We start from the raw sequence: 18,771 nt of genomic DNA, 5'->3' as shown, positions 1-18,771 counted from the left end.
GACCCTCCTTCCTTTTCATCCAATCCCAATTCCTTTATGGAGAACAACCCACGCTTGGCTGGAAAAAGGGAATAGAGTCATTTGGTTACCCTTCTAGTTAAACAGTAATGGTTGTATGACATGGGCCTACAGGAGGGGGGCTTATAATGTTTGTACCATACTGAACTCTACAGTGAAAAAGAGGCATGGGCTTCCTTCGAAAAGTCAGTCAGTCATTAATGAAAATTTGTTATGCAATTTTCTGCAAACCTTAATAAATACAGACTCTCCATTGCTGTTTCACATGCTCTTCTTCCAGTTCAGCAAAAGCAGGACTGCACCAAGCTTCAACCAATCATGAGGCTCCTCTGTCTTCTTTTTGCCATCTTCTTATTCTTCTTTCAAGCATTCCCAGGTAAGAGAAAGTGAAATTATACGGCGGGCTGGCATAAGATGTAAGGACTGGACAAGAACCCCTTTGGTTATCCTTCATCCTAAGGCAAAGGACAGGGGGAATGGTCCCAAACTCCAAAGCAAAGGCAAGAGAGGAAATATTGTTGAACTAAAACTAAGAAGAAACTTGACTCTTGTCCAGCAGGTTACTTTGTAGTAAAGGAATACACTTTACACTAAGAATTCATTTGTGGCTTTTGATGAAGCTGTGAGCCTTGTGAAACGGGACAATTTAGCCAGGCAAACCCGTTGCCAATCTCCTGCCGGGAGCAGCCAGAGAGAGTGGGCGCTCCCCCATTCTTTTGATTTTGACCCTTGGCATTTATGAATAAAGCTTTGGATTGCAGCAGCGGTCTTTTGGCATGTCCTTAGAGTGCCTATCCTTCATCCTAAGCCTGGGGCGTGGCTTTGATTCCCAAGGGAATGGAAGCATTTTAGAAGAGCTCTGTCCTCCTTAACCCTCAATCCCCTGTAAAATACCCTCAATCCCCTGTACTCAATCCCCTGTACCCTCAATCCCCTGTACTCAAAAAATCCTTAGTATGATAAAACAAGCCTCTAAGAAAAAGAAGTTACAGTCTAAAATTGTTAAAGACGTAGAGTGCTGTTTTTCTGACACACGAGACTCCAAGCAGGTGAGGAACAACAGTGAAGAACTGCTTAAAATGGCTGCCGAGAGAACAGAGATCACTGAGGCGCAGGTAACTCCCTCAGAAATTACTCTTGATCCCCAGTTGCAGTATTTCGAACAAAGATTATTCAATCACATGGCCAAACTGTTACAGCCTCTAGCAAATCAATTATCAGAAATAAGAATAGAACTGAATAAAACAAACCAGAAATCAGAAATGGCTCTAAATTTGTGTCAGGAATCTCAAAGTGATATAAAAGACCTTCAACACCTGACTTCTCAGTCTTGAGATAAAAGCCCAGCAGAGGAATTTAAAGCTAAGGGGGGTGGAAGACTCATTTGCCACCAGTGAAAATCTGAAGGCAGCCCTGACAATGTGGCTAGTCAGACACTTCAAGCTGGAAGAGGATGTACACCCCTACATTAACAAGGCCTACAGGGTTGGCGCAGAGAGGCTCTTCAGAAACAAGCCAGGCCCCAGAGACATTATAATCGAGATTACAGAAGACTCGATGCGACTGAAAATACTGCAAGAAGCCAGAAGTAAGGGCTTTATCCCTCTTAAAGGAGCCTCAATACTCATTTTTGAAGACTGCCTAAAGAAACCTTGACAAAACGAAAAGAACTGAAACCTATAACTGAAGCTCTTAGAAAATCTAACATACGCTACAAGTGGCTGAATTACTGCAAAGTGTTAGTGATTATTCAAGGCAAGCAATACACAGCATCGGACTTAGAAATGGGGGTGGAGCTTCTGACTGCATTGGGAATAGAGACACCCATGGAGGTCAGCAGAAGCAGCAACAAGAGGAAGCAGACATTGACTCCGTCAGCCCCACAAGGGAGCAAGATCCCAATATGAGGCTTTTAAAGCAAGCTTTAAACATTTATATATAAAGAATGTGAGACTTGTAGTTGTGATTTAATAGGAGTCGGGGTAGTCAAATATTGAAATGGGTATGATCACAGGCGTTTTGGGGGGGGTAGAGTTCTGCTAAGACAGCTCCGTTTTTTTTAAAAAAAATAGCTCAAGACTTGGGGACTTTTCCAATATAGACAGATCAGAGACCTTTATAATTCGGATTGTTCAAAAGAAGGAATTAAATGGGAAAACTCAGAGTTGGAAGAGACTATACTACAAGAAAGCAAAAAGAAGATATCTAAGATTTATAAAATACGTTTGAAGTGGTATACAGAGGATGAGACGGTCAAAGTACAGATGGTGAAGTGGGCAATTAATTGTCATAAAGAAATAACAATGGAATCATGGGAATATTTATGGAAAACTACACTGAAGATTTCAACTTGTACCAGTATTAAAGAGAATGTTTATAAAATGATCTATAGACGGTATTTAACGCCAAAGAAGATTGCGCTTGGAAATGCTAACATGTCAGATAAATGCTGGAAATGTAAAAAGCATGAAGGATCATTGTATCATATGTGGTGGACATGTGAAATAGCCAGACAGTTCTGGGGAGATATTATAGGAGTAATAAATGAGATATTGCAGATTGAAATAAAGAAGAACCCAGAACTATTGCTATTGAACTTAAGCATGGAAGATGTTCCTACTCAATACCGAACATTACTATTTTGTATGACGACGGCACCAAGACTTTTACATGCGCAAAAATGGAAGGTGCAAGAAATACCAACTATTGAAGATTGGATGCATAAATTACTGTACATGGCGGAAATGGATAAAATGATAAGGAAGCTGAGAGATCAGAATCCAGCAGAATTTTTTACGGATTGGGGAAGATTGAAAACATATTTAGAAAAGAAGTGGGACGTAAAGGGAGAATTACGGCAATTTGAAAATTATTTGAATGGATTTGTTATTAGAAGAGATAAAGTCTTTACCATATGAAGTGAAGTATTAGCTAATTGTTAGCCCAAATGTAAGTGGACTTACTGCGCAATCCTATGGCCGGCCCCAACGTCGGCGTGCCTCCACAGATGGAGCAGTGGCGCCGCCAGGCCGTATCCTGTGCCAGCAAAGTGCAGCGGCGCCAGCCCTGGCAGCAGCGCAGAGATGCAAATTGGGAGAACCAGAAAGCGTTGTGGGCGGGCCTGATGCGCGGCCACCGCCGGGCACAGCCAAAGGGCGCTGTTCCCCACAAGCACCAGGGGGAGGGGCCAGGATAGACGCAGCCAATGGGCAGCACGCGATCCCGGCCAGGCCCCAGAGCAGCAGGCAAATCGCGCCCATGCCGGCAGACGACCCTGGCTCGTGCGTTGGGCGGAGCTCGCAGTCGGGAAGGAGAGGGGTGGGCGTGGTCTGAGGAGCCTCTCCCTCGTTTGCCCAATGCAGCGCCAAGTCCATGGCGGCCGCGTCCAGAGAGGTTGGCATGGGACTGCCAGGCGCCCTGCCATGAGGAATCCAAGGCAGCACCCAGTCCCGGCAGTAGGGAACAGCCACCAAGTCGCACCGAAGGGGAGGGTTGGCCTGAGGCCGCCACCAACAGGCAGACACAGAAATCAGCCTTTATTATTATACCATCCCACCTCCCCCAGCAGACGTGAGGAAGGGGAGGCGTGTAGGAGAGGGTGGGTGTCGAGGGACAATGGAGAGGCAGGGCTGGGCAGAGCCCATTTGGAAGGACAGGCAGCCAGGGGCCCGTTGACGGCCCGGGCGCTACCTCGCCAGCCCCCCCCCCGCTCGCCCCCTGTGCCGTCCAGCGCCTGTGTGAGTGCATGGTCAGAAGCAGCTGCCCCTCCACCCAGCCTTCCCGGATGCGGCGACCAGGTCACGCGGCCAAGCCCCGCTTTGCTGCCCCCATCCCCACCCAGGACCCTTCCACCTTGTCTCCAGCAGCTGTATTACACCCTGGGCTGCAGCCCCGCCTGTCCAGCAGAACACCCCAACCCCCGGAAGGTGGCAGCGGGGCTCACCGGCGAGGGTGCCGGCCGGACCCCTTTGGCCGTCCACGCAACTGGGCCCGAGGGAGGGGTGCCTCTGGGGCAGGTGGAGCTGCTGCAGCGGGTGGGGCCGACGGGTCGAGGATGGCGATGAGCCGCCCGAGCAGGGCTTCGGCACGGGCTTGAGAGGCACGGAGCCCCTCTCCCACCTCCAGTACCGCGGCCATGAACTCCCGGCCACGGTTGTTCGCCTCCTCCCATGCGGCATGCACCTCTAGCCGCTCCCTCTCGATTGCCGCCCACATTGCAGCCAGTGTCGGGGGAAGCCGCTGGGCAGGGCGGAGCCACGCGCAGCCTCAGACACACCCCACCCCTCCCAACAACCACGGCATGTTGGCGCGGGAGCCTCGCAACTGCCCCGCAGGATGGATGTGAGGTGGGACGCTGCGGGGTGGAGGGTGTTGGAATGACCAATGGGGCTGCCGCAGAAACCCGAGGGGCTGGACCCACTCTGGGAGGCGGCCGCTCATGGGACTTCGTTGTTGTGGCTGAGGCTGCAACGGGAGCGACCCTCCCCAGGCACGCGAGACCTCCTGCCTGGGATACGACATCCGTCTGCCGCTACCCTAGTTTCTTCACTGATGGGGCTAGGGTTCCAGTGAGTGGACCGTTTCCCCTGCCATCTCCCACCCCTTGCAGCAGCACCCCCGGCCACCCTCTCCCTGGCTTATCGGGTGCCAGCTGCTCACCCTACCAGGGATTGATCGCCCTCGGTGGCTCCCCCCTCCCCGCTGACATGCCCTGCCCCAACCCTCTACCTGACGTTACTGTGAGGGGAGGGGGGGCGGGGAGGCAGAACGGGGTCTGTCAGATACATTTGTGGCGATGTGCAGGTGGAGATATGTGACGGGAGTGTTGGGGAAGGGGCAGAGGACGAAGTCAGGCTCGCAGACAGAAGGTAGTTGTTTTACAACTCGTTTTATTGCACTGGAACAAGTGGGCTTGTTTTTAGGCTAGCAAGGGAGCCGGGGAATTCTTCACAGCCCTCCTTCCCGCTCGGCAGGGCGGGGTTGGGATGCAGGCCACGGCACGAAAGTGCTTCCTGGGCTGCAGCCAACCGTCTGTCAGAGATGTTTGGGGAGGGCGGGACGCGGGGGAACAGCCATGCCCTGGACGTGCCTGTGGGGTAAAAAGACACATGTGGGCTTTGCCTCGTTCCACTGGCGAGGCAAGCCCCACACTCCGCCATCCAGGAGGATGCACATAGTCGAGGGCAGCAGCGACCAGCTGATGCATGACGGTCTTGCGAGGATGCACTCGGCCTTGGCAAGCCTTTACCTTTACGGGAGGGAATGAGCTGGTCATAACAAACACCTGGTCGCATGTGGTTTTCAGGGCGCCTGCCTCTGAGGCGGCCAGGCGCGGCCATGGTCGCCCTCCACCCCTGCTGGGCCTCACCCGAAGCGGCAAGTGAGCGGGTGGGGTCAGGTGAATGGGCAGTTTGCACTAATCTGCGGAACGGGTCCCCCCTCCCCTACCTCCTCCTCACCTGTCAGCGCTCCGTTAGTCATCACCAGGCGGGCATACCGGAGTCAGGGTACCTGCAAGGAAACGGGAGAGGCTGCTGTAAGTTCGCCAAGTGTCACTCCCTTCTCTCACGGAAGGGTTAATTTGTTTGTGCTTAGTTAGAAACAACTAGCTTGCATGAGTCCAGTTAGATGTTGAGTTGTTCTTCCTGTCAGGGAAAAAAGGGAGTTAGCCAGACATTTGCACTTCTTCCCTTTTACAGGAAGTCCCCCCACTTTTTCACGAAGTCCCCCGAGTGCATTCTGTGCCTGCCACCATGAATGCCCTCACCCCCGTTCGGTGTTGAAAGGGGCAACGCCACGCAGCACACGGACAAAGGGACAGAGCCTCCGGCGACGTGCTCACTTACCTGAGGGTTTTGGCCGGCGCTGGCCAGATGTTTTGTAGGGCGCGGTCGCAGGTGATTGGGTGCGGAGAGGGGGGCTCGTCCATCCCGGGCGCGCACGCTGATTCGTCCCCGGGATAGTTCTCATCCTATGCTCCTTCGGGCCATGGAGGCGGGGCTGGGCGCTCGGAGAGGGGGCCGGTTTTTCGCCGTTCCATGGGCGCCTATGGGCTACGCCTTCTTTTTCCATGGCATAGCTTTTTTGCGCCGCTGTGGTCGTTCCCGCTTCTGGAGGGGCTTAGGGAGCAGACTAACTCTGGCCCCACCCTCCCCCCACACACCCCCACACCGGCGCGGGGCTCTACGCCGCTCCCGCACCGCCGCCCGGACGCCAGAGGCTTGGGCCGTTGCCGGCCTGCCGGCGGAACAGCGCCGCGTCCCAGCGTGGGTGGAGAGCGGCTTACGCGGGCGTAAAGCCCAGATACGCCATTGCAAGCCTTAGTTCAGTTCCTATTCACTTTCCCCGCCCCTCTTAGGATTGGGCTGCCCGAGTTAATAGATATTGTTAGAATTACTAAAGTAAATATTTTATCCGACAGTTAGTTTAAATTTAAATATATGTGGAGCTAATATAAAGTAATAGATAATAGATTTTAAGTTTATAACAATATTTTTGAAGTTAATAGATAGGGCTTAGTTGAATAAAAGAGTAAGTAAACATGAGATAAGGAGTTACAGAAAAAGGGGACAGATTGGGAATAGATTAGGCTATAGGGTTGGAAAGCTGTTGGAAGTTTTGGAAAAGGGGGGGAGGAAAAGGGTGGGGGAAAGGATAATGAAATGTTATTTGAAAATTGTATATTAATATTCTCACCTAATAAAAATTTTATAAAAAAAAAGACTTGGGGACTTCCCCCCCCCCCAAAGCTAGAGTCTAACTCTAGCTTAAGAGCTATTGCTGGGGTAACTGGGGTAACTGTTCTTAAAGTTATTAAAAGTTTTATTAAAAAATTTATAACTAAAGATCTCAAATTAATATAAGGGGGAGGGAGGGTGGGGGGGGTGAAGTTAACGTTTGCATCTTACAAGGCTTTGAATAAGTTTTCCAGGCTATACAGGTTTACAACTAAATAATTTTAATACTGATCAATTGTTATTGATTGTTATTTGAGTAATTGCAGAATTTAATAATTTGATTAATAATTACATAACTATTGTCTTAAATACATTGATTAAGAAATTGATTAATATTTAGATACCTATTAAATTAATTACAGTGATTAATTACTTGATTAATTGTTATATAACCGTTTGAGTAACTACTGAGTTATTTATATTACCAAAGTACATTTCTTCTATATTATAAAATTATATTATATGTAGATATATATTTTTAATATATAAATAGTAACCAATCCATTTAACATACTATTTAATTATAATATTGTTATCAATTGTTGTAATAGGAAACATTTTAAGGGTTGTTAACTACAAGTTAGGAGTTAATATTAAGTATTGGGGATATTCATACAGTTTATATACATAGAAAAACAGTCATACAGAATATATACATAGTAAGACAGAAAAGATTCAGTTAAATACAAGGAGTACTGGGTTAAAGAGATCTTAAATATTTGTGTCAACAGTTATATAACACGGTGTTTGCAATATTGGCTTTAGGCGTTCTATTTTTTGCTTAAACTCTAGCAGATATTTATTGGAATTGTGTTTATAACAAACAAGGTTAGCTTTGCTAATTTTTTACTTTATTATTAGAGGGGATCGTTTTTAAACAAGTTGGGTTAGGGTAGTTAATTTAGACAAAGTAAGACAACACTACTGCCTCAGTTTACAATAATTAGGGTTGTAAAATAAGAAACAATTGTCACAGTTAGGTAGTTTCTCATTAGACAAATTTAAATAATTAAATAAATAAATTAAGTACAATAATAAATAAATACAAAACAAGATCCCCTTGGTGGGTTAGAATAATTCTAGGTCCTATCACCTTATAAGGGTATTTTAAAGCATAGTATACTCTGTTACAAGTACACTGGGAGTACTAAATAGAAAATTGTATAACTCCTTAAAAGAGGACAAGAGTGCATGATGTGCACTAAACTTAAAATAACATCTCTTAATGTTAGAGGATTGGGAAACCCCATTAAACGTAAGCGCATAATTTCCACCCTAGCAAAAACAAACTCACAAGTCATTCTACTACAAGAAACTCATTTCAGAACAGGAAGTTCTAACATATTAAAAGCCAATTGGATAGGTTCACAATTTCATGCAGAAGGATCGTCCAAATCTAGAGGAGCTGCCATTCTAATAACTAAAAATCTACCTTTCCAAAAGAAAAAACTTCTCAAGGATCCCAAAGGGAGATTTATTTTTGTTAACGGTACGATAGAAGGACAAGCATATACTTTTGCCTCAATATATGCACCAAAATACCAACAACTTGTCTTCATAGAGGAAACTCTTAACACCTTATCCTCCCTTCAGGAAGGTCAGCTGATAATAGGAGGAGACCTGAATTATATCATTAACCACTCTCTAGACAAAGCAGTGCTCAATACCAAAACAGTTAAAAGCAAAAACAAGAAACAAAAAAGGAAATCTATTACAAGGCTTGCCACATTGCTTCAGAATAACAATCTCCTAGACGCATGGAGGCACACTCATATAGGAGAAAAAGACTTTTCATATTACTCCCCCAGACACAAAAATTATACGAGGATAGATTATATCCATGTTTCTTCTTCTCTAGGTGATAAACTTTTAAGTTCTGAAATTGGCAATATATTATTATCAGATCACGCATGGGTCAGCATCATGATTGAAAATAAGTGGAGCCAATCTCAGAATAGGCAGTGGTGTTTTCGTAAAAAATTATTGTATAATCAACAAAGTTCAGCAGAAACAGAAATTTTTTTAGAGACAATCATAGCAGAGAATAGTTCGCAAGAGGTAGACCCACACATTTCCTAGGCCTGTTTCCTTTCAAGTAAGCCCATCATGTTCAGTGAATATGTATCACAGAGCCAAACTACACGTGACGCCTTACACAGGTTGGACACTTGTCAGCTTCCCTCAAGTTTTGATGGGAAATGTAGGCGCCCTGGTTTTACAGCTTGGCTCTCCATTACAGCTGCAAGACCAGGATGCCTACATTTCCCATCAAAACTTGAGGGAAGCCAACTAGTGTCCAACCTGTGTAAGACGTCACTTGTAGTTTGGCTTTAAGGTAAATGTGTTCAGAAGCTGAAACTGATGAGAGCTCTTGCAGCTGCTGTTTCTGTTCTCTATGCAGGAGGCTGGCAGTTCTCCTGTTTGTGGTGATGGATATAGATTTGGAGGTTTTTTATATACTTGTTTTTATATACTAAACCTATGCTTTTTCAGTATTACATGCTTTGCACTTTTTCTATGCTCAGGAGCCAAAGTACTACTTGTAATGTAACCTGTAAGAATTTGACACTTGAAACAAGAAGACTTGAAACTCTGTAAGAACTGATATACTGCTTTTAGGGCTGCACTTATATTATATGTTATATTATTCTATAGATTCCAATAGAAATCAGTACCAGAGAGCCTTTTGTAGAAAACTGATTTGACGCAGCAAGCTGGTTTAGGCCACCTGTGGTATTATCTTCCTTAAAGCTGATAAGAAACTGGGGAAAAGGACACGAATAGGAAAACATCCCTTCCTATCCACCAGATTGAGACTCATTGGCGCCCTTGAAAGTATTATGCCAAGAAGAAAGTAGGTAAAAGGTTAGACAGTGTCCTTCCAAAATGAGGGCAGAGAAAAAAAAACTGTGAAGACTGGAATTCCCCCAAATAGAGGGGCCAGCCAGAATTGCATCTTCAAATCAGAACTGACCCTAGATATGTTACGAGCCAATAAGATATCAAATATTAGAATACTCTAATATTGTTATGATTATCGGAAAGTATTAATTGCCTGTATTTCTATTGTAATTTTGATGAGCTCCGGACACAAGGAGACCACATACTCCTGTGAAAATGGGCTCCTCCATTGTTTAAATTAAACAATCATATATTGCTTCATTCTACAGGACTCCGTGGTGTGTGTGTCTCTTATTGTGATTGGTGAGAGGGACACCTAAGGCACAAGTTTGTGCATAACAGTGGGAAGGATCCACTTCCTTCTTGCTCTCCTTTTAACTTCCTCCTGCACAAGCTGTTGCTTCTCTAAAAGCTTTCCCAAGTTTCCCATTGTCATACTAAAGCTCGGAAGACCTCATGAATGAGTCAGTTATGATTAGTTTGTGAAATCAGGATTCAGCTTGCAAAGACCATTCAGATCCTAGTTTGCTGTGGAAAGGCTGGTTTCATTGCCTTTGCTTGGGCATGGCATTTCCATAGTTGGGGAGAGTATGAGGGCAGCCCCGGGGAACAAGTCAGGAAGTCCACATTCAGACATGATGTGAAATTATGGTTAGGACTAATTGTGTTTAGTTGATTGACTTAAAGCTACGGTTTCAGATCCTAGTTTGTTGGACCCTAACTAATCATAATTTATGATGTGGGCCAAGTTAGCTTAGGACCATGGTAAATTCAATTAAACTATAGTTTTCTTTTGCGCTAACTCAGACTAACTTTTCCATGCCTACACAAGGAACTCTCCATGATTCAGAAGATGTAATTTCTCTGTGGTTTGGATGGCACTGGGCCATGTTCTCTTTGTTTTGGAGTAGTAAATATAGTAGAGCTATTATCAGCTTAAAGACATGCTTACTTTTTAATTGTATTTAATTGTAATTAGCACAGTAAGAAAAAGATAGCTAGTGGGGGGAGTATATTTTCATAGAATTAGCTAGCCTATTTACAACAACAGAAACACAGTGGATTTCATATTGCGGTGTTTACACTAGCCAAGATTTTTTTATGGATACAGTTTGATAAGCTAGCACTTTGCTGCTTTGCTATTCAATTTGATACCTAACATCAGGGCTTTTTTTCTGGGAAAAGAGGTGGTGGAACTCTCTATTATTATCTATGTGTGCGCTTTGTGCGCCCCCCTCCCCGGAAACACACGATGATGTCACTTCCGGAAGTGACATCACTTCCTGTAAATGCTGCTGCACAGGGTGCAGCTACCCCTGGAGCACTCACTAATGCTTGTATTCGTTACTCTACAAGTCTTGCAGGGGCAAAAGCCACTCCAGAATGCAGCAGGTACAGCCTTCAGCTCTGACACCCATCCAGCCAAAGTAAAAATAAGAAGGTTTCCAGATTACATGAAATGACAGCCGGGGGTGGGGGTATTTCCCTCCAGAGTGCCCTCAGAAATGTATTTCTAGGGCCCTCCTGGAAGATGCGGTTGCATGCATTATACAAATCAACTGATGTTTATTTGCAGTCTCCCATTTTCTGAAGACCATGCCATTTAGGGTTGCCAGCCTCCAGGTGGTGGCTGGAGAGCTCCTGGAATTACAACTGATCTCCAGGCCACAGAGATCACTTCTTCTGGAGAATATGGCTGTTTTGGACGGTGGACTCTATGGCATTATACCCCAGTGAAATACTTCCCCTTCCCAAAGCTTGCCCTCTCCACTCTCTATCCCCCAAATCTCCAGGAATTTCCCAAGCAGGAGCTGGTAACCCTAAAATTTCTATTTCGCCTCATCACATGGTGTAAACAAGCATCAGTACTGATGTTCCTTGCACCTTTAATAATGTGAGAACCAAGACCACCAATGCCAGTCAAGATGATGCAGCCAAATGCTATCTAAAACATGACTGTTGTCAGGACAATTTTGACCTCAAGTCCATGGGACATGCTCTCTGACAGATCTGATCTCAAATTGGATGGTTCTGAAACAGTCTGAGTTGGACTAGGTAGGAGATCTGCTGGGGCAGATACCTTTACTGCCAGGCCTGGGACACCTGAGTTCAGTCTCTACCATAACATGACCTTAAGGCAGTTGGCTGTGTCCCCTCTGGCCTTCAGAGTAAACACTTGACAGTGTTTACAGCCCCAAAGATGTGGCCTTCACCAAGACAAAGCAGGCACAAGGAACGTCTATCAGTCTTGATTATTTTTGAGCTACATTTGGCACATTTCTTAAAAGGAGCTTTCTCTGCCATGAATGAATCAGAGAAGAAGGTGTCCCACAAAGAAAAGACAGATGGGAAGCCGAAAAAGATGACAATCAAAAATTACCTCAGACTCGGAGGAAAAAAGTCACTACACACTAAAGACCAACTCTGTCCTTGTTGTAGCAAAGATCAAGCTGAGGGAGAGGGGGAGAGGTTCCTAAGCAGTAACTCTGCTTAGAATTGCACGGTTAAGTCACTAAAAACTATACAATCCTCTCTTAGTGGCCACCTTGCACACTTACTAGGCCAGCACAGAGCTTTCTAACACAGTTCAGATCTCAACTGCATCTCCAGGACAAATCAAGAGGTAACTGAAGCAGTAGAGTCGAGCCTCAGATGACATGTCAAGTCTCTGGCCCTAGTAGACATCCACCTTACATATGAAGAATATGTGAGGTGAGTGTCATACCAACATTTACCCAGCATTGTGTTCTTATTCACAGATTAATTTTTCTCCTCTAAATTTTCTGGGATATCTACCAAAATTTGGCATTACAATTTAGCAACAATGGCGAAATTGAACCTCCAGGTACAGAGGCAGTGTACCTGATTCAAATCAAATGAACAACAGTGTTAAAATCTGAAAGAAACATTATATGGTGCTATGCATCCCATTTTCTGTCTTTCAGTATGTGTGGGAAGAAAAATGAACATTTGCTTTCTTTAAAATAATAACATCATTTGATTTATATGCCGCCCTTCGGGAGGACTTAGCACCCACTCAGAGTGGTTTACAAAGTATGTTATTATTATCCCTACAACAAAACACCCTGTGAGGTGGGTGGAGCTGAGAGAGCTCCAGAGAGCTGTGACTAGCCCAAGGTCACCCAGCGGGCTTCAAGTGGAGGAGTGGGGAATCATACTCGGTTCTCCAAATGAAAGGCCCAGGCTCTTAACCACTACACCAAACTGGCTCTCTTAAAAGGGAGGAAGTCATAGAGGAGGAAAGAAGTTTTTATCAATGGCAAAATGGAACTTCCAGATGCAGAGGCAGCGTATCAGTTATCCCACCAAAAAGTATATTTTCAACTCTGTGTTTACAAGAACAGAGCTCCCCAGTCCTTCAGTATGGTATAATACTGGCCACATTGCAGACAGGCAGACAGGCTCTTCTTCGACAAGGAAAGATTCTTCTCCTCTACCATCTGCTGAATCTCCTTACTCTGTTCTAGTTTCAAAAGCCTAAGCAGAAGTTTCCCTATACCCTATTGCCTTTCAGACTGTTTTCTCAAGAGAGAACTTGCTTTCTCTTTTCACCTGCACCACCTTTCAAAAATAATACTGCAGTGGTAGCACATATGGGGTATAGGGAAACTTCTGGTTAGGCTTTTGGAACTAGAACAGAGATTCAGCAGACTAAGTTCTCTATAATCAAACAGCAAATATAAAATATAGCATACACTCGTTCTCCCCCCATGTCCAGTCAGCCCTGCTTTTACAGCACCCAAGTTCCTCTTGACAAGAGCTGGTCTTTTCATTCCTGATTATCAACACTCTTTACGGAGCAAATCCATTGGAAAGAGATCCCAGGGAATCCGAAATCACGGGACGGGGTAAAAGCCGGAACGAGACGGAATGGGCAGGAACGGGCACTAAAGAAATGCCAGTGCCACAAAAAACAGTGGGATGTGTTAGAGACACTCCAGAACAATATTTTAGAAATGAAAACTCTGGACTGGCACCCTTTTATTAACCCGTTTCATGCCAAAAAGCTCCCAGAACAGCACAAAACAGCCCGGAACGGGTACTCAAGAAATGCCAGTGCCACAAAAAACAGTGGGATGTGTTAGAGACGCTCCAGAACAATATTTTAGAAATGAAAACTCTGGACTGGCACCCTTTTATTAACCCGTTCCATGCCAAAAAGCTCCCGGAACAGCACAAAACAGCCCGGAACGGGCACTAAAGAAATGCCAGTGCCACAAAAAACAGTGGGATGTGTTAGAGACGCTCCAGAACAATATTTTAGAAATGAAAACTCTGGACTGGCACCCTTTTATTAACCCGTTCCATGCCAAAAAGCTCCCGGAACAGCACAAAACAGCCCGGAACGGGTACTAAAGAAATGCCAGTGCCACAAAAAACAGTGGGACGTGTTAGAGACACTCCAGATCAATATTTTAGAAATTTTTTGTGGCACTGGCATTTCTTTAGTGCCCGTTCCAGCCCGTTCCGGCTTTTACCCTGTCCCCGAAATCGATTTGCTTGTGCAAAAGTTAGAGGATCTGTAACTTTAAGAGCAGCGAGATCACAGGCCATGAGCTCTGTGCGAAACAGTGACAAAGACCGAGGAGGCAGCGAGTCCTCTGGCTGGCCCCAGTTAAAACAAGAAAGCAGGACAGAGGGGAAGCTAGAGAAGACCCTCTACAGCCCTTGCTGGTGAACCTTGAGGAGCCCCCAAGGCCTGCCCAAAGAGATAAGCCCCCTCGGCAGCCAGACAAATGCATCAACAACCGTGGAAAGAAGCAGCACGTGTCAGCAAAAGCACAGCCTCCCGTTCCCCACCGCCACCAGCTCCTCCTTTCCCACAACCAAGACCTCTTCCCCAGCTAAGAGGGCTAGTCAGGAAGCGCTGGCCCGTTGGACTTTTTTGTCGTAGGGTTCAGCTGAGCCCTAAAGGGCAGACACGTCACAATTTCAGGGGGGGGGGGAGGAGAAAGAATGCTCAATCGCAATCCCTTCAGGGAAATGCCCTGGACTGCACTGGGCTTGAAAGGAAGGAATCCTCCGTTGCAATTCCTGCCCATCCAGCCCCAGTTGTGGTGCGCTTGAAAGCTGAGAGGCAGCCGGTTGGGTGGATTTTTCTGTATTGTGCTTTTGATTGCTGTTCCTGTGGAGGCTTGTGGGTCCAGTCCAGGTTGCATGCCCCCACCCCACCCCACGCATCATCTGCTCCCCCAACACATTCACTCCATTGAGCCCCTCCCCTGGGCCCTACCTGCTCCAATTCTCTGGATGCAATTTCAACCTGCTCCTCCGCTCTGGAGAAGTGCCTGCTTAGGGCTCTGCGCCCACGCCCCCTCTCCGAAGCTGTTGCTGCTGTTTCTGGTTTCTTCTCGCTGTGCTCTGTGAGCACAGCAACCCTCCAGGGGCTCCTAATGGAACTGGGCAGGAGAAGCAGGGCGCCAGTGGCCCCAGGTCTCTGGCCTGGAGTAGCCCTGCCGCTGCCTCAGGGGAGCCTGCCTAACAGCTGAGAGGCAGCAGGGCTGGGCAGCAAGAAAGAGAAAGGAATGAAGGAAGGAAGGAACAGGGGGGGAGGGGGGGAGAGAAAAGCAAGGAGAGAAGTAAGAGAAAGGGTGGGAGAGAGGAAGGAAGGAAGGAAGGAAGAAGGGGAAAGGCTGGGGAAGCAGGCGATCTGCTGCTTTGTGGAGCCCGCCAAACAGCTGAGAGGCTGCAGGGCAGGGCAAAGCAGCAAGAAGGGGGAAGGAGGGAGGATTGTGGAAAGAGGGAGGGAGGGAGAGAAAGAAAGAAAGGAGAGAAGGAAAGTAGGAGGGAGGGAGAGAGGAAGGAAGGGAAAAGGCCAGGGAAGCAGGCAAGGAGTAGCCCTGCTGCCACCGCTGCTGCTGGAGCCCGCCAAACAGCTGACAGGCTGCAGGGACCAGCAGCAAGAAAGAGAAAGGAAGGAAGGAGAGATGTGGAGGCAGGGGAAGAAAAAAAAGAAAAGCAAGGAGAGAAGGAAAGTAAGGGTGGGAGAGAGGAAGGAAGGAAGGGAAAAGGCTGGGGAAGCAGGCGCTCTGCTGCTTTGTGGAGCCCGCCAAACAGCTGAGAGGTGGCAGGGCGGGGCAGCAAGGAGGAAGGAAGGAAGGAGGGGTGTGGAAAGAGGGAGGGAGGGAAAGAAAGGAGAGAAGGAAAGTAAGAGAAAGGGAGGGAAAGAAGGAAGGAATGGAAAAGGCCAGGGAAGCAGGCGCAGAGTAGCCCTGCTGCCGCTGCTGCTGGTGGAGCCTGCGAAACAGCTGAGAGGCGGCAGGGCTGGGCAGCAAGAAAGAGGAAGGAAGGAGAGATGTGGAGAGAGAGAAAGAAGGAAGCAAGGAGAGAAAGAAAGAGAAAGGAGCAGGCAGCCGGGAAGCAGGAGTCTTTGGGTGCCAGGGGGCGGGGGCATTCCGGCTCAAAAAAAAGCTCTACCTAACACGTCTACTTTCCACATTGCTTTCTTGAGAGCAGTGTAGCGATGTGGCAAATGCTGGGAATTTTTTTTGATTAAGGAAGCAGATTTTTTCCAAATTAGGGACACTAATTAATTAACTCTACAGATCTTAGAGAGAGAGAGAGAATGAACGAGAATGAGAATTAATTACTTCTTTTAAAGGAAACCTGTTTAAAGAAGAAGCAAATGCAAAGTGAAAGAGGTATTGAGAGAGAGACAAACATGGCCCAGAGTGAAAGTCCTTGCCATATGTTTCTGTCCCCCTTCCATGGAAAACTCAGGAAAATGTCTTTTTGTTTTTTTTTCATTTGACAGGAAATGCTCAACTTCCACCAGATACATTAGAATGTCATCGAAATGGAGGTTTCTGTCGGAGTTCACGATGCCCTCCTACTACTGAGCCTATTGGGACATGTGCCAATGGATTGTTGCTCTGCTGTAAACGGTAAAGAAAAGATCGATATGGTTGAGGCTGGGAGATGGGGCTTTGGAATCATACCACTAGAAAATAGATTTAGCATAGAAGATTAGGGAGATATAATCCTAAATCCATGTACTTAAAGCAGGGGCAATACAGAGGTTGAAATTTAGGTGGTTTAGAACTCAGATTCTTGTGGGCCTAATCCCACATTTGTTTGTCTGTCTGTCTGTCTGTCTGTCTGTCTGTTTGTTCACCTTTCTCACTAAGACTCAATGAGGATTACACAGTGTGAGATTAGTACCATCAATATCAAGGGCATTTCCATACAATGTCAAGGGCATTTCCATAAACAATGCAATAGTGTAACAATAGTGTAAATAAATACAAGTTTACAAAAGCATAGCATTAGCAAGAATCCAATACAGACTTGATGAAATGCTGAAACAGAACATGATGAATACTAAGACTGTCATTGGGCAACATGAGGCACAGGTAGTATACAGTACATATTTAAAGCAACAGATAATATACAAGACAACATAACCGTCAAGTCTATGGTCCCTAAGCATCTGACTGAGACCTCCTCCCTACAATTCTTGTCTGGTAAATAAGAATCAGAGATGTAGCTCCATGTAACTTTGCCACCAGAATGCTGAAGAATCAGAAGCTTTCATGTGATGGCACCAAGACTGACTATCAAAGATGCCCTCCTGACCTATTGTCAGGATGTGACCTTTGGTTATCCATAAGCTGAGAGTCGAAGCACCACACAATGATCTTCCTGTTGATTTTTCTCCAGCATCTAAGCTTTATTGCTTCCAAACAAACAAAAAACAGGGAGGCAAGAATAGCATATCAGCACTTTGTTCATCTTGGTTAGCCTTTTCTGCATCATTTCCTGTACTACCAGATTTCCTATACTATCTTTCTGAACTGGAAGACCAGCAACTAAATATAATACTCTAAAGGCAGCTACATCATAGGTTTATGTGACTAGGGTTGTCTAATCTGACTCAGTAAAATATTAAGCAGAGTTGCTTTTAACGGTCTTAGACTATAGTAACCCTCCTTAGGATTTCACAGTTTGTTAATTCATGCAGATTTGGGAGTAGTGCCTGGAGAGGGAGGAGTCTGGGGAATGGGAGGAGCTTATCAGGGACATGATGTTATAGAGGTCACTCTCTGAAGCTGATTTGTCCTTCGGGGAGCTGCTCTCTCTAGTCTGAAGGTCAGTTCAAGGAGAACTCCAGGCCCCACCTGCAGGTTGGCAACTCAACTCTGGGGGGAAGGGTCAAATCTTGTCTTTTCTTCAATATGTGGCAAGCCCTTTAATTCATTCCACTGAATTTAAAATGAGAAGTGATCAATCCTCTACCTATCTAGTTTGCTCCCCATCCATTCTTCAACATTTTACCACGCTTTGTACGAAACCTCGGCTTGATAGTAGACTGATGAAACCTTGAATGCTTACTTTTAAGACAATGCCAAGAAAAAGAATATTAGTAGTTGGATATTATATCGTGATCTTTTCTCTGTGTAGGCCTCGTGGAGGAAGTTGCACTGGCTGATCCAATAATGACAGACAACATCAGAGTTCTGGGATGGTGGAGAAACCCTACCTATTTCTGAAACTGAAGACACCAACTTCCACGTGGTAAATGAAGAGCGTATCATCTGTCCTGTGAATGAATTTAAGCATTGGGGAAAATCTGGACACCCTCTGCCTTCAATCTGTGGGATAAAATAAAAATGTTATGCTGTTATAAAATTTGATCCTACAATGCATAGTTGATTCAGCTGAAGTTGCACATGCAGAAAATGCTGGAATCAAAAAGAGATTTCAAGTGAAGTGTCAAGCTCAGAGCTTCGATTACTAATGAGAAGTTTGAGAACTCAATCTGAGAACTACATTGTAAAAAATAAAAATCATGACATCAATCGGCCTTTGTATGTGAATGAATGACTTTCACTTGAGTTAGAAAAAATTTACCTTGCTTGATAGAATTGGAAAAATTACCTATTTCTAAAACTGATGACACCAAGAGGTAAATGAAGAGCTCATCATTTGGAGAGTGAAATAATTTAAGCACTGGGGAAAATCTGAACACCATCTCCCCTAAGTCTGTGGAATAAAATAAAAGAGTTATACAGCTGAAGTTGAACATGCAGAAAATGCTGGAATCAAAAACAGATTTCAAGCCATGTGTCAAGGGGTAGGGCCTGCCTCCCTTATC

The 18,771-nt window shown here is 45.7% G+C and overlaps 1 long non-coding RNA gene across 1 annotated transcript; it reads left to right on the top strand.

Annotated features, from left to right (window-relative positions):
* The first annotated feature begins 271 nt into the window (after positions 1 to 271).
* LOC129335270 (uncharacterized) lies at positions 272 to 18,475 on the top strand. The gene is made up of 3 exons (XR_008597601.1): positions 272 to 394; positions 16,432 to 16,561; positions 18,078 to 18,475. It is a non-coding gene; the product is annotated as an uncharacterized LOC129335270 (long non-coding RNA).
* The last annotated feature ends 296 nt before the right edge of the window (positions 18,476 to 18,771 follow it).

Source organism: Eublepharis macularius, chromosome 1, assembly GCF_028583425.1.
Source record: "Eublepharis macularius isolate TG4126 chromosome 1, MPM_Emac_v1.0, whole genome shotgun sequence".
In the NCBI taxonomy this organism is placed as follows: domain Eukaryota; kingdom Metazoa; phylum Chordata; class Lepidosauria; order Squamata; family Eublepharidae; genus Eublepharis; species Eublepharis macularius.
The sequence above is the reverse complement of the archived record's forward strand: the minus strand, read 5'-3'. Positions and strand labels throughout refer to the sequence as shown.